At 48.3% G+C, this 15,170-nt stretch overlaps 1 protein-coding gene across 2 annotated transcripts in view; it reads left to right on the forward strand.

Annotated features, from left to right (window-relative positions):
• The first annotated feature begins 2,588 nt into the window (after nucleotides 1-2,588).
• The window catches only part of LOC147722733 (NFX1-type zinc finger-containing protein 1-like), a 1,249,199-nt gene continuing 1,236,617 nt past the window's right edge, over nucleotides 2,589-15,170 (forward strand). The window contains exon 1 of one of the 2 annotated variants that reach the window (XM_086965207.1): nucleotides 2,589-2,891. The gene's annotated coding sequence lies outside the window, so the exon portion shown is untranslated. The remainder of the gene's footprint in view (nucleotides 2,892-15,170) is intronic. The other variant, XM_086965208.1, reaches the window with a different exon arrangement.

A 15,170-nucleotide genomic window follows, 5' to 3' on the forward strand; every position in this document is an offset into this window, starting at 1 on the left:
CCTCCGGAATCCGACTGACCAGCTCGACGAGACCCGGCTTCCTTGGCACCTCTGACCTCTACCTACCTCTACAGCTAAGCTGAGAACCGTAGGTGCGACGAGACCTCGAGGGACCGGCCATCATCAGAACTGCACAACTTCTTTCCAGCACGACCGCCGAGGGATCCTCTGGTGAGTGCTTTGGGGTCTGAGAAGCCCCGACCCTGAGCAGCTCCAGCACCGAAGTCCAGCCCCCCAGCATCCACGAGATCTGCGGGAGGCCCTTCTGCTTTTTGGCTGCTCACCGCGTTGTCTGGCTACTAGCCCGCTGGCTTGTGGCCTTCCCGACGACGACCGACGACATCACCACTGCTGGTCTGGTTGCTCCAGACTGGCCCTTGCTCCCTTCCAAAAGAAGAGCACCCCGGACCCTCCTGGTCCACTCCAGACGCCATTTTAGGTCCACCGCGTGGGCTTGAATTTGCCAAGACTTGTTGCCCCAATCCTGGGTCCAGCGACGTCGACAGCATCAACCATCGTGGGACAGCTCGCACCTCCATCCTGGTCGCCGACAACGCCTCCTGGTCCGTGAGACTGCAGAGCCCAGCGTCGCCCACTCACCTGGTCGAGGTGACTTCGCCCGGTGCCATCCTGGTGCCCACACAATCACTGGCTAGTGATTAAGAACTTGGTCCCCTCTGCTTTCAGGTGTCATCCATCTTCGATCCAGGCTTGGATCCATCGAACAATCTTCACTGGTCGCCTGCCAGCAACTTCTTTCTTCAGGCTCCTGGTTCGTCAACGAGGATTCCCGACGTCTTTTCAGACCTATGCAGCCGCAGCCCCTGGGCTAGGTAACTTCGGCATTTCGGTGCCCCAGCAAAGCCTCACTATCCAAGTGTCCAGAACCACTTTCGTTTTCAGCCTACCTTATCGGGTTCGCCCGAGAACACTAACTTTGCTTTTACTAGCTCCCATAGACTTTGTCCCGCATCCCGCGTAAGAGTGCACACTCTGCACCCGAGTCCCCTAGTCCTCCTACTAGTAATCTGAAGGTTCAGTAACGTAGTCCTAGCGATTCCAAAGCCTATTAGTACAGTACTTACCTGCTAGTAATTTCGCATTCCACTTTTGTAGTATATGGTTTTTCGTGTCCCTCGGGCATTTGTGTAAATTGTGCAACTTAAAGTATTTTCGTAAGAGTTTTGTTGTGTGCTTAGTACCCTGTCCTCATAAAGAGTACAGGGCTGTTGTGATCTAAATAAATACACTGTTTATTTTCATAACACTTGTGTGGTGTCCTTTCACTTGGTGTTCAAGGGGTATATGTGATGGTATAACAGCTGGCTTAACACGCCCTTTAGAGTTTAGCCCGAAGACTGCTCGTATCCATGCTACTAGGATAGCTGGTCTATAAGGTTGACTTACAACCAATCACCATAAGGGTTGTTTGGACTGATACATAGTGATCACTAGAATAGTGAACACTGAATATCAGGCCAACTTCTCACATTTTGGGTTTTCAATAAACGTTAAGTGCGGATGTCTTTGGCTGTCCTAATAATAAAAGTGACCTTTTATGCTATGAGCAGAATCGTGTGGAGTGTCTTTGTTGCGCGATGGGTCCCGGGGGGACTTGGCACGAGCCGGTGTCCCCCCGGGGTATTTCGCGCAACACGTCCTCCCACGGGAGGCGATTGGTTGTTCTGGGTGTGGGAGGGGCTTATCGGTGCCCGGTGGGAGCGGGAGGGATTACATCACTCGCAGCGAGTGAGGAGGCGGCGGTGGCGAGTTTCTTGACCCACCCGCCCGCCCTTTGTTTTTTGTTTTTTGTTAGGTTGGTCAAAAGGGTGTTTTTTTTGGTTTTTTTGTCAGTTCTTTGTGTTGTCTTTTATATAAAAAAAAATGAAATTATATTTCCAAGACATGTCACTTTAGGGCAGCATGGGCAGTGCTCCTTTTCTGTTATGTGTCCTTGTTTAGGCGTGTTTTGGGGGTTAGGATTGTCTCGAGCGGATATATCCTTTCTCTCTGGGGGGTGGGGGGAGGGTTAGGTGAATAAGGGAAAGAAAAGTTGGAAGGAAAACTTTGGTTGGTATTAAAACGGTTTTGGGGTTTTGGCAAAATAATGGAAATCATTGGGGAATGGTGATGGACAAACAGTTGGGGGAAAGGTTTTGGAAAATGTACAAGTTTTGGGTTTTCAATAAACGTTAAGTGCGGAGTCTGTCTTTGGCTGTCCTAATAATAAATGTGAACTTTTATGCTATGAGCAGAATCGTGTGGAGTGTCTTTGTTGCGCGATAGACTCATATTACATGTGGCAAGCAGTTAAATCTTGAATGTGTGTACGACTAAGAACTATTTTTAAAAGCAACTATGAAACGTGTGCACACCTTACATAAAGCAAATTTGCTTCTAAAGTGAATACATTCATAGCAGGCAAGGATGGTTTATTCATCAATCTTCAAATAATATATAATTTCATATGGTTAAGGTACACATGTATGCATGAATTATCTATTTCTACAGTGAATGCACTTAAATAATGATTTCAAAAGCAACACTTCAGTTAGGCCACACAAGAAACGTGCTAAGTGCATGTTCATGCTCTGCAATTGGGACTGTAAGGGTGGCGGGCGCCACCGTTACCGTGCTCCAGTGTACACGTAGGACGAGGGGGGGGGGGTAACCTTTCCATCAGAGAAACGAAACCACCGCGTGATTTCCGTTTCGTTACACCGGGAATCGAAACTGCGCTTCAGCCCGGTGCGGTGCTTGAGCCGAGGATGGGCTGGGCCTGCTCTGCCCCTCCCTCACTCCCACCCGCTCCTTCCGAAGCGGCTGGGCAGCCTCGAGACTCGGGAGCGCGGGGCTGGCAGGGGATCGTGACGACATTCGTCCCGGAGTAGGTGAGTCCCTGATGAGCGCATGGGAAATGTTTTTAATATAATCTATTTATGCAATACTGGAACCGGGCAGCTCGGTTTGGAAAATGAGTCCTGCATGGATGGCAAGGTGTTTATGATACATAAATTACGATACAACTTCCTGGCCATTTATGATCGTGTGGATTGCGCGTAGTCTGCTGCTCACGCAGTTATATTTGCGTTCCTATTTGTAATGCCGTGAGTTTATTTGTGAAATATTAATGTCACCATCCGTCGTAGAAATGTATCCTCGTCTGGTGTACCAAAAGTTATACTTGTGATCCTATTTCAAATGCCGTGAGTGTAGTTGTAAAATATTATTGTCCCCATTTGGGGTAAAAAAATATTATTTTCCAAGCTTACAGCTTGGAAAAGTTGGTACGTATTGTGTTGGCTTAGACTGAGTAACGGACGTGTCGGTTTTTTCCATCGTCTCTAATGGCTTTAACGCAAAATGACGGGTCTCTCCCTGCAGAGTATGACGAGGGCGTCCCGCCCAACTACGCCGTATAGGCGGTAGGTACCCTCGTTATACTCCGGACTGTCCCCCCTTGCCGCTCTTGTGCTTCTCACCTGGTATAGCCCAAGTCTGCCCTCTTACTGCTTCATTATTTCTGCCTGTGGTTTGCATACACTTTCTGTCTATCCAGTGATTTTCACACTTGTCAACCTGTTGACTGAAACTAAAGTCAGACTTTTAAAAGCACGATCCTGTTCAGGTGAATGGATCCTGTTCAGGTGAATGGAGAATGAACAACTTTTTGATATACATTTACACGTTTACACGTGTGGTGATTTATTACTACAGAGGGCTTCACCTTTGAAGTTCACGGATGCACTAAATGAAGAAGGTGAGTATAAGAGAAAATAGTGTACCATCTACTAAATGAGGGTGAGTTAATAGGTAAGGTATGGACTCTCCATCTTCACTTTTTGCTATTGTTCTCCTCATTTCTTCTTGCCACCCCAGTGCTCGTGCCACCCCCCCTGCTCCCACCTGATCCCCCCTTGCACTTCCCGCCACTCCCTCCCTGCGGCCCGCCCCCCTGGTGCCCCATTCGCCGCCCTGCCTCCCAGATGCTCCTCCCTTCCACAGCCCTTTTTATGGGGGCCGCTGGTGCGCCGCTGGCGCGCCTAAGGTAAGCCCATCCGCGCCTGGACCGCGCCCAGCACCAGAACCTCTGGCCCCTGCCGAAACCAAGAAACCTGACTGGGATACGACACCACCACCCTCCTCGCACTCAACACCGGCCGACCAGCCGCATGCTACCAAGCCACTCCGAAGCCCACCCAAGACCCTCTCCTGCCAAACCTGCAAATTCACCTGCGTCCGAACCTACGCTTCACCACCCAGACCAGGCAACAACAACCAACTCAAGTGCATCCTGCTCAACACCCGCTCCGTCCACAAGCACGCAGTCGAACTCTGGGACCTCCTCGATACAACAGCACCAGATGTCGCCTTCCTCACAGAAACCTGGATGACCGCCTCCTCAGCCCCCGACATCGCCATAGCCATCCCGGATGGCTACAAGATCACCCGAAAGGACCACGTCAACCAAATCGGAGGAGGAATCGCTATCATCTACAGGAACACCTTCAACGTCACGACCAACTCCGAAGATGCCCTCACCACCGCCGAACACCTACACTTCCAGATCCACACCGACCCCAAGACCACCCTCAGAGGAACCCTTGTCTACAGACCCCTGAGCCCACGCACACAATTAATTGAAGCCATCGCCGACTTCATCAGCCCACATGCCCTCGCCTCATCAGACTTCATCCTCCCAGGGGACCTGAACTTCCACCTGGAGAACAACAATGACAACCATACCACCACCCTGGCCGACAACCTCGCCAACCTCGGACTCAAGCAACTGGTGAACACCTCCACCCACTACGCCGGCCACAAGCTCGACCCCATCTTCTCCGTCAGCAGCCGCGTTGCCTTCAGCCACTCCACCGGACTACACTGGACTGACCACAGCTGCATCCACTTCACCTTTAAGAAGACCGCATCCCACCACAGCCCGCAACAGATCCTGATACTGGAGCAAAGTCACTGCAGACCAGCTAACCACATCACTGAGGCAGAACCCACCTATCACCACCACTGACACCAACGACGCAGCCCGCAACCTCACACAGTGGATCGTCAACTGCGTCGACGCCCTTGCACCACTGAAGAACCCTTCAGGCAAGCTCGGCAACAGGAAAACAACATGGTTCACCGACGACCTCAAAGAATCGAAGAAATCTTGCCGAACCCTCGAGAAAACCTGGCGCCGCGAAGAGACGACAGAGAACATGGCAGCCCTCAAGAACGCCACCCGCAAACTCCACTAGCTGATCCGCACCACCAAAAAGACATCGTTCAAAGAACGGCTGGACAACAACACACACAACAGCAAGGAACGCTTCAGCATAGTAAAAGAGCTCTCCAATCCCAACGCCAACAGCAACGACATCACAAAGTCGCAAGACCTCTGCAACTCCCTCGTCACGTTCTTTCACCGCAAGATTGCCGATATCCACAACAGCTTCGGCGCCCAGACTCCGCCCCCAGCCACCTTACCAACGTCCCCTACAACCACCCTCAGCGCTTGGACTTCCATCATCACCAAGGACACAGCCCACGCTATGAACACCATCCACTCCGGCACACCTTCCGACCCATGCCCTCACCACATCTTCAACAAAGCCGACACCATCATCGGTCCCCACCTACGGAACGTCATAAACAACTCCCTCGCGTCTGCCACCTTCCCAGAGAGCTGGAAGCACGCAGAGATCAACGCCCTACTGAAGAAACCCACTGCGGACCCTAAAGACCTCAAAAACCTTTGCCCCATCTCTCTTCTTCCCTTCCTGGCGAAAGTGATTGAGAAGATCGTCAATAAACAGCTTACCGCATACCTCGAGACCAATGGATCCCTCGACCCTTCCCAGTCCGGATTTCGAGCCAACTACAGCACTGAGACCGCCCTCATCGCAGCCACCGGCGACATCAGGACCCTACTCGACAACTGGGAAACCACCACCCTCATCCTCCCAGACCTCTCAGCCGCCTTTGATACAGTCTGCCATCGCACCCTAATAACCCGGCTCCACAACGCCGGGATCCAAGGTAAAGCCCTGGACTGGATCACCTCGTTCCTTTCCGACAGAACCCAGAGAGCCCGCCTCCCTTCCGCTCCGCGGCCACCGAGATCATCTGCGGCGTACCCCAAAGATCATCGCTCAGCCCAACTCTCTTCAATATCTACATGAGTCACCTCGCCACCATCGCACGCAAACACAACCTCAACATCATCTCATACGCCAGCTGATACTCCGCCTCACCAAAGACCCAGCCGCCGCCAAGCACAACCTCCAGGAAGGAATGAAAAACGTTGCTGAATGGATGAAACTCAGCCGTCTGAAACTGAACTCAGACAAGACGGAGGTTCTCATCCTCGGACCATCCCCATCCACCTGGGATGACTCCTGGTGGCCCACAGAACTGGGCACCGCACCGACACCCACTGACCACACACGCAACCTGGGATTCATCCTGGACTCCTCTCTCATGATGACCAAGCAAGTCAACGCCATCTCATCTTCATGCTTCAACACCCTGCCCATGCTCCGTAAGATCTTCGGGTGGATCCCTACCGGAACTAGAAAGACGGTCACCCAGGCCCTCATCACCAGCCACCTAGACTGCGGGAACGCCCTATACGCAGGAACCACAGTTAAACTGCAGAAAAGACTCCAACGCATACAGAACGCATCTGCACGACTCATCCTCAACATCCCCCGCCACAGCCACATATCAGCCCACCTGAGAGACCTGCACTGGCTCCCCATCAACAAAAGGATCACATTCAGGCTCCTCACCCACTCACACAAAGCGCTCCACGACACAGGTCCTGAATACCTCAACAACGGCCTCACGTTCTACACTCCAACACGCAAACTCCGCTCCGCCAGCCTCGCACTCGACACCGTCCCACGGATCCGCAGAACCACCGCCGGAGGAAGATCATTCTCCTACCTGGCGGCCAAGATGTGGAACTCCCTCCCCGCCCACCTACGACTGACCCAGGACCATCTCACTTTCAGGAAACACCTTGTTGTATTTAGCAATATAAACAACATTAAAGGCAGGAGTTATGTTAGAGAGATTTATTAAGAATAAATCAATAAAAGTAAAACCCACAAGATAAGGCTATGAAGAGCGATGCTGTCGTGTCCAAGTAACGGAACAGAATGACACGACAGCAGAACACAAACATAGAACACAGAATATTGTACATGTCATTAAGGAACACAACACATGTCATATGAGGAATAAATTAAAGGTACAGATACAACATCTCCTTTCCATAAACAAAAGAAGAAAAACAAATGAAAGTAAAAACATTAATATAAATAATAATCTTTAAATTTAGAAGGAATAACAATATTTCTTTTTCCACTATTCTGATTAGAATCAGAATTAGTTTCAGAAGTTTCTACATCTAACAAACCTTCTGCACAACCATCAGAAACAATCAAATTGCTCTCACCCTTTTCCTTACCGATACAAGATTGCTAACTAGTCTCACTAACATGTGAATCATGTGGAGATTGTTCTACATCTTCTGGATCTTGTAATGAGGTTTGTTCTACAACATCCGAAACGTGATGGTTGTGCTACATCCAAGAAATCTTTATAACACTAAAAAGAGGAATTATCCAAAAAACTTTTACCATCAACTTTTTTCAAAATAATGTCTTTTTGAAAAGGTTCAATCCTAATAACAGCACTTTTGTTCCACCATCCTTTGTTTTTAATCATAACAGATGAATTTGAAGATCTAACGACCTGTTGAGGCAAAGAATACTTAGATTCACCCTTCACAACTTTTTTAGTTTTTTTATAATAACCCAATCACCAGTTTTAAACTCACAGTTATAAGGTGGAGAAATTGCATTATCAAACTTATATTTTTTCTCAAAGTTATCTCTAACACATTCATCAATGGAATTTGCAGTGGTAAGTCCTTCTAATTTTTTAAGAGAAGACGAGTTTTTATCAAAAACAGGTTTGATAATATCATTTGCATCCCTTCCCTTCAATAAGAAAAAAGGGGTAAAACCAGTAATTGAATGCGGAGTGTTCAAATAACTCCAAACTTTTTCTTTTATATGTTTCCTTACATCCATACCTGATGACAAAGCTGTTTGTATACCTTCCTTGAAAAATTTATTTGCTCTCTCGACCAGTCCATTTGCAGCTGGAAAATACAAAGGACTTTTAATATGCTTAATGTCATGCTTGCTCAAAAAATCTCGTCGTCAACAAAGAGGGAGTGTGATCAATGGATCGAACGGGCACCGATTACCACCTCAAAGGGGAGGTGGAAGGTCCAGTTGCAGCGTGTGCCCGTGTGTAGTGTACTCAAACAACAAGCGGGGTTGCTGAACCGTTCCTAAATAGGGAAGAGGAATGGGGAATGGGCTGTACCTTAGGGGTATAATATCACCCTTGGGCATCCATTAGGTTGGACATGTTTGCCTCACACACCCCGAAGGATGTCATGCTTCATCATCGGCGGTTGCTCCTCGTCGGGGAGGCGGTGCAATCCCCGACGGGCTCACCTCAAAGAGGGGCTCTTTAGCGGAGATCTTTTTGTCCACTTGCCTGTTGATGAAGTGAGGGTATGTGGGCCAGGGCAATAGTATCCTAAAAAAGTAAGGTTAAAAGATAGTAGAGGGTCCCGGAAAAAACTTTATTCTGGAGGTCCTCCTACTATTGTTAAAAAGGTGAAGTGTAGTTTGTAAGGTCACGGAGAGTTACGTGCCGTGTTTCAAACTAGACTGTTGTGATGGTCGGTCAACATGTTTCTCGCTTGGGTTCTTCCCGCGATTCTTCAGGACCTAGTGAAAGTGTGAGTGAGGGTTTTTCAAAACAAGGACATGCTGGTGTCATGAACCTAGTGTGTTACCTCAGGGGAATCCTGTGCCTGAAGTATGGAGATATAAAAAGAGACATTAATGCAGGTATCTTTATAAATGTCAAAAATTATAAATGGTAACAGCCAATTTAAGCATCTCAGTGCAGTGAAGTGAAAGTGGTGTGTGTGAAGTTACACATACGAACATGCCTGTGGTGTAGTGAGAGTGTGTAGTGTAGTGAACACTCTCATGCCTATGTCCGTGGTGTTTAAAACAGTGGTAAAAACCAGTGATTAAAAACACAACTGCTATCTCTAAGAGAGAACTCTAATCAGGGAAGGCAATTACTGACGTGGTGAATATCAGACTCACCTAAAGGTCTTGGATTACTAACCACCTGAGTACTCGGCGGGTCGGAACAACAGAGGTTGCCTCTAGATCAGGCTAGAGAAGGAGAACTAAGGTTAGGGAAGTTCAGGGTGTCAAATTCTACCATGTTTGGCAACTCTGGGATTGTCAAAACTTACCTCCGGTTATCCGTGTCCGTACTGAGTCACCTACCCATCACCGCCGAGCTCGAATAGGTAATGAACTAGCGGGGTGTGGGTTATTTATAGGTGGACTCGTCATGAGTAGGCGTCAGGTCACGCCCTAAGTGTGGATCACGTGGTAACCAAGGTAATGGCGGCCATGATGGAGTGGTGTACTCAGTGTGTATGTAGGTGTGGGTTAAATCCATTGACAAAGCATTGTCTGTTCACAGTGAATGCCAGGGGATATCCTCGTTCAGACCCTGTCTGTCTGTAGAAAGGCGGTGCACCCACCTTTGTTCTTTTCGGAACAGAGCGTTTTTTGGGCAATTTGGACTTGCCTCAAGGATCACCCATTGTATGCAGTCGGCGCTATGTTGGTTCTCTAGGAAGTGTTTGCACATCTTGGTGTGTGACTTTTTGCACCGAAAGTTACTGCGGTGTTCAGTGATCCTTGTTTTAATTGCGCGTGTGGTCATCCCGATATACTTCAGACCACATGGGCAAGTTAGCATGTAGATGCAGTGAGTGGTATTACAGTTTGTGTGCCCTTGGATAACCCACTTGAAAGTGTCGGTGAGCTGTATTGTCTTGTGGGGAGTGGTGTATTTGCAAACCCCACAGTTACCGCATGGGTAGTGGCCGGTGACAGGTGGCATGTTCCATAATGCCTGCTGGGAACTTTTTTGGTTCTTATTCTTCGGTCTTGTGTGGATCAATAAGTCCTTCACATTTTGTGTCCTTTTGAAAGCAAACCTAGGTTGTTCAAAAGGTATATCCCCTGTATTGAGGATTCCCCAGTGACGTTTGATGGTGTTTTTAATCTTGGTTGACAATGGGGTAAATGTCGTCACACAAGTGATAGGTTGATTTTCAACAGGTGGTTTTTCCCGTCTCTCTAGGATTGCCTCTCTGTTGTTGTTTCTTGCTCGCTTTTGCGCTTTTGTGACCTCTCCTCTCGGGTAACCTCTGTCTAGTAGGTTTCTGGAGAGGATGGTTGATTCTTTCTTGTAGTCTGCAATGTTACTACAATTCCGTCTGATCCGAAGGAATTGCCCAAAAGGTAGATTGTTCCTCAAGGCTTTGGGATGGTGGCTCTCAAAATGTAGGAGACTGTTACGGTCTGTTGGTTTCCTAAACATTGTTGTCTGGAGTCCACCCTCTTTCAGTTGTACAGTGAGGTCGAGAAAAGCAATCTCTTTAGACGAGGAAGACATTGTGAACCGAAGATATGGATTCAGCGAGTTAACCCATATGAAGAAGGCCTCGTGTGAGTTGGGACGACCTGACCAGAGGATCAGGATATCGTCAATGAAACGCTTCCACATAATGATGTTTGCTGAGAATGGGTTGGATTGGTGGTGGATATGTTTGTCCTCGAAATCGGCCATATACAGACATGCCACCGACGGCGCAAAGGTGCTGCCCATCGATGTACCTTGGGTCTGGTGGAAAAATTGACCCTTGAACTCAAAGAAGTTCTCAGTGAGCGCAAGGTTTGCGCATTCCATAATAAATGACAATGGTGTGTCAGAGTCCCATTCCTCCATCCTCAGGCGTGATTCGATTACCTCTAGAGTAGCCCTCTGTGGGATGTTGGTATAGAGGGCTTCAACATCTAGGGTAATCAAAAGATCAACTTGGTTGACATTGCCGATTGAGTTGAGATGCCGTAGGGTGTCGGCCGTGTCCTGAATGTAGGAGGGGATGCGTTTAACCATCGGCTGGAGGAAATGGTCGCAAAATTTCGACAATGGTTCTAATACCGAGTCGATACCAGAGACTATCGGTCTCCCCGGGACTGGTCTTGTCCCTTTGTGAATCTTCGGAAGGGTATAGAAGTAGGGAACCCTCGGGTTCTTTTGCTTCAAAAATTCTGCCTCCTTCTTGCTAATCCAAAGTTCACATTCAGCGGTTTCCACCAAGCCTGCGATGGTTGTTTGCAGGCGAGGGGTCGGATCACTTGGAATGGGGGTGTAGTACCGATTGTCGTTAAGTTGCCTAAGGCACTCAAGCTCGTAGTCTTTGGTGTTCATTAAAACAGTGGCCCCGCCCTTATCAGCTTGTTTTATAGTGATGAGAGGGTCGTCTGCCAATGTTTTAAGTACCTCCATGTCTTTCCGGGAGATATTGGAGTGGGTCTTTTTCCTGTCAAGGGTCTCGATGTCTTTCAGTACCGCCTGTTCGAACGTCAGTACTTCATTAGGAACCATCCCATTGTGGGGTGTAAATGTCGACGGGTTATGTAAACCTGAGTCTTGTGCAGGTTCTTGGGGTTTCCCTTCGAAAAAAGCCTTAAGTCTGACCTTTCTGAAGAAAGATTGCAATTCCCTGGTCTGGTTGAATAGGTCGATTTTTGGTGTTGGGACAAAGCCCAGTCCTTTTTGGAGAACTTGCTCCTCGTTCTCGGTCAGTATGCGATCCGAGAGATTGACCACGAGGCTCATTTTGGCCCTGACCTGTTCGTGTTCCGGGTGTCCATTCCGTGGGGGCGTGTGTCCTCCCACTGCACTTTCTTCTCTGTGGCATTGCCTCGCTTTCGCCCGCGCCCTCTGCCCCAGCCTCTGCCTAAAAAAGGGGGGCGTGCTGATCCTTGGGGCGCAAAGAAAGGCGGATATTGTGGTGCAAAAGGTGGCTGAAACGGCTGGAAGTGAGGGTATTGCCAAAACGGGGGACCCATTGGTTGCCCTTGGTTTGGATAGTTCTGGTAATTGTGGGGGTTCTGTTGTCCCCGTCCTCTACCTCTTCTGGCCCTTGGTGGAATATTGGTTGTATCGTTGTCGTCACCACTTTCGGAACCACTGTTCGAGCCTCGTCTGGACGAGGTCGTGCTGGAGTCCGAGTTGTAGTTGATTCCTGGTGGGACGTAATCGTCCTTTAGGTACGGGTAGACTTTCTCCTTGGAAAATCTTTTAATATCCTTCTGGAGCTTAGCCACTTTCTGATTCATCAAGTACTCCTTGTGCTCTGCCATTTCCTTATTTAATTCGGCCAATTTTGTTTTGAAGCCTGTGTTCTGGCCTGCGGTCTTAAGTGCGGCCTCAGCTTCCTGAATACGGACTAGTAGAGCATCTGCTAGTCTTTTGGCTGTATTGACAATCAGAATCAAGAGATCGTGGGTGCATTTCCATGCTATCTGGGACCACTCAATCTTGAACTGTCCATCTTCCCAGAATATTCTTGGGAAGTTCTTCACTATTAGGCCATTTGGGGCTATTTTGGCTTTAAAGTATTGTGCCATCATAGCTCCATGTATTGTGATCCTGATCCATTCTCGTTTCAGGTCTGATAAAGTTTGCCACTCGGTGGTGTTACTCCCGGAAGCGGTTTCGACATCCATGCCAAAAAGTGATGGAGTTCTCATAATAGCAGCTGCGTCTTCTTCACCAAAGCTGAGCCCCTGACCTTCCATTGTGTACTAGTCAGGTGGAGCCGGTGAAGAGAAATAAAGAAAGAAAAGAGGATAGGTTACCCAGGATGGGTTAACCAAGTAAATCACCGCTGTGTGAGTTACTGGTCGGGGGATATGAACAATCTCACCCACCGTTGTATAGCTCCCACGGTTTGCACCGTGCAGGAATCGTCGTCAACAAAGAGGGAGTGTGATCAATGGATCGAACGGGCACCGATTACCACCTCAAAGGGGAGGTGGAAGGTCCAGTTGCAGCGTGTGCCCGTGTGTAGTGTACTCAAACAACAAGCGGGGTTGCTGAACCGTTCCTAAATAGGGAAGAGGAATGGGGAATGGGCTGTACCTTAGGGGTATAATATCACCCTTGGGCATCCATTAGGTTGGACATGTTTGCCTCACACACCCCGAAGGATGTCATGCTTCATCATCGGCGGTTGCTCCTCGTCGGGGAGGCGGTGCAATCCCCGACGGGCTCACCTCAAAGAGGGGCTCTTTAGCGGAGATCTTTTTGTCCACTTGCCTGTTGATGAAGTGAGGGTATGTGGGCCAGGGCAATAGTATCCTAAAAAAGTAAGGTTAAAAGATAGTAGAGGGTCCCGGAAAAAACTTTATTCTGGAGGTCCTCCTACTATTGTTAAAAAGGTGAAGTGTAGTTTGTAAGGTCACGGAGAGTTACGTGCCGTGTTTCAAACTAGACTGTTGTGATGGTCGGTCAACATGTTTCTCGCTTGGGTGCTTCCCGCGATTCTTCAGGACCTAGTGAAAGTGTGAGTGAGGGTTTTTCAAAACAAGGACATGCTGGTGTCATGAACCTAGTGTGTTACCTCAGGGGAATCCTGTGCCTGAAGTATGGAGATATAAAAAGAGACATTAATGCAGGTATCTTTATAAATATCAAAAATTATAAATGGTAACAGCCAATTTAAGCATCTCAGTGCAGTGAAGTGAAAGTGGTGTGTGTGAAGTTACACATACGAACATGCCTGTGGTGTAGTGAGAGTGTGTAGTGTAGTGAACACTCTCATGCCTATGTCCGTGGTGTTTAAAACAGTGGTAAAAACCAGTGATTAAAAACACAACTGCTATCTCTAAGAGAGAACTCTAATCAGGGAAGGCAATTACTGACGTGGTGAATATCAGACTCACCTAAAGGTCTTGGATTACTAACCACCTGAGTACTCGGCGGGTCGGAACAACAGAGGTTGCCTCTAGATCAGGCTAGAGAAGGAGAACTAAGGTTAGGGAAGTTCAGGGTGTCAAATTCTACCATGTTTGGCAACTCTGGGATTGTCAAAACTTACCTCCGGTTATCCGTGTCCGTACTGAGTCACCTACCCATCACCGCCGAGCTCGAATAGGTAATGAACTAGCGGGGTGTGGGTTATTTATAGGTGGACTCGTCATGAGTAGGCGTCAGGTCACGCCCTAAGTGTGGATCACGTGGTAACCAAGGTAATGGCGGCCATGATGGAGTGGTGTACTCAGTGTTTATGTAGGTGTGGGTTAAATCCATTGACAAAGCATTGTCTGTTCACAGTGAATGCCAGGGGATATCCTCGTTCAGACCCTGTCTGTCTGTAGAAAGGCGGTGCACCCACCTTTGTTCTTTTCGGAACAGAGCGTTTTTTGGGCAATTTGGACTTGCCTCAAGGATCACCCATTGTATGCAGTCGGCGCTATGTTGGTTCTCTAGGAAGTGTTTGCACATCTTGGTGTGTGACTTTTTGCACCGAAAGTTACTGCGGTGTTCAGTGATCCTTGTTTTAATTGCGCGTGTGGTCATCCCGATATACTTCAGACCACATGGGCAAGTTAGCATGTAGATGCAGTGAGTGGTATTACAGTTTGTGTGCCCTTGGATAACCCACTTGCAAGTGTCGGTGAGCTGTATTGTCTTGTGGGGAGTGGTGTATTTGCAAACCCCACAGTTACCGCATGGGTAGTGGCCGGTGACAGGTGGCATGTTCCATAATGTCTGCTGGGAACTTTTTTGGTTCTTATTCTTCGGTCTTGTGTGGATCAATAAGTCCTTCACATTTTGTGTCCTTTTGAAAGCAAACCTAGGTTGTTCAAAAGGTATATCCCCTGTATTGAGGATTCCCCAGTGACGTTTGATGGTGTTTTTAATCTTGGTTGACAATGGGGTAAATGTCGTCACACAAGTGATAGGTTGATTTTCAACAGGTGGTTTTTCCCGTCTCTCTAGGATTGCCTCTCTGTTGTTGTTTCTTGCTCGCTTTTGCGCTTTTGTGACCTCTCCTCTCGGGTAACCTCTGTCTAGTAGGTTTCTGGAGAGGATGGTTGATTCTTTCTTGTAGTCTGCAATGTTACTACAATTCCGTCTGATCCGAAGGAATTGCCCAAAAGGTAGATTGTTCCTCAAGGCTTTGGGAT

The sequence above is a fragment of the Lissotriton vulgaris genome, chromosome 4_1, assembly GCF_964263255.1.
Source record: "Lissotriton vulgaris chromosome 4_1, aLisVul1.2, whole genome shotgun sequence".
Lineage (NCBI taxonomy): Eukaryota > Metazoa > Chordata > Amphibia > Caudata > Salamandridae > Lissotriton > Lissotriton vulgaris.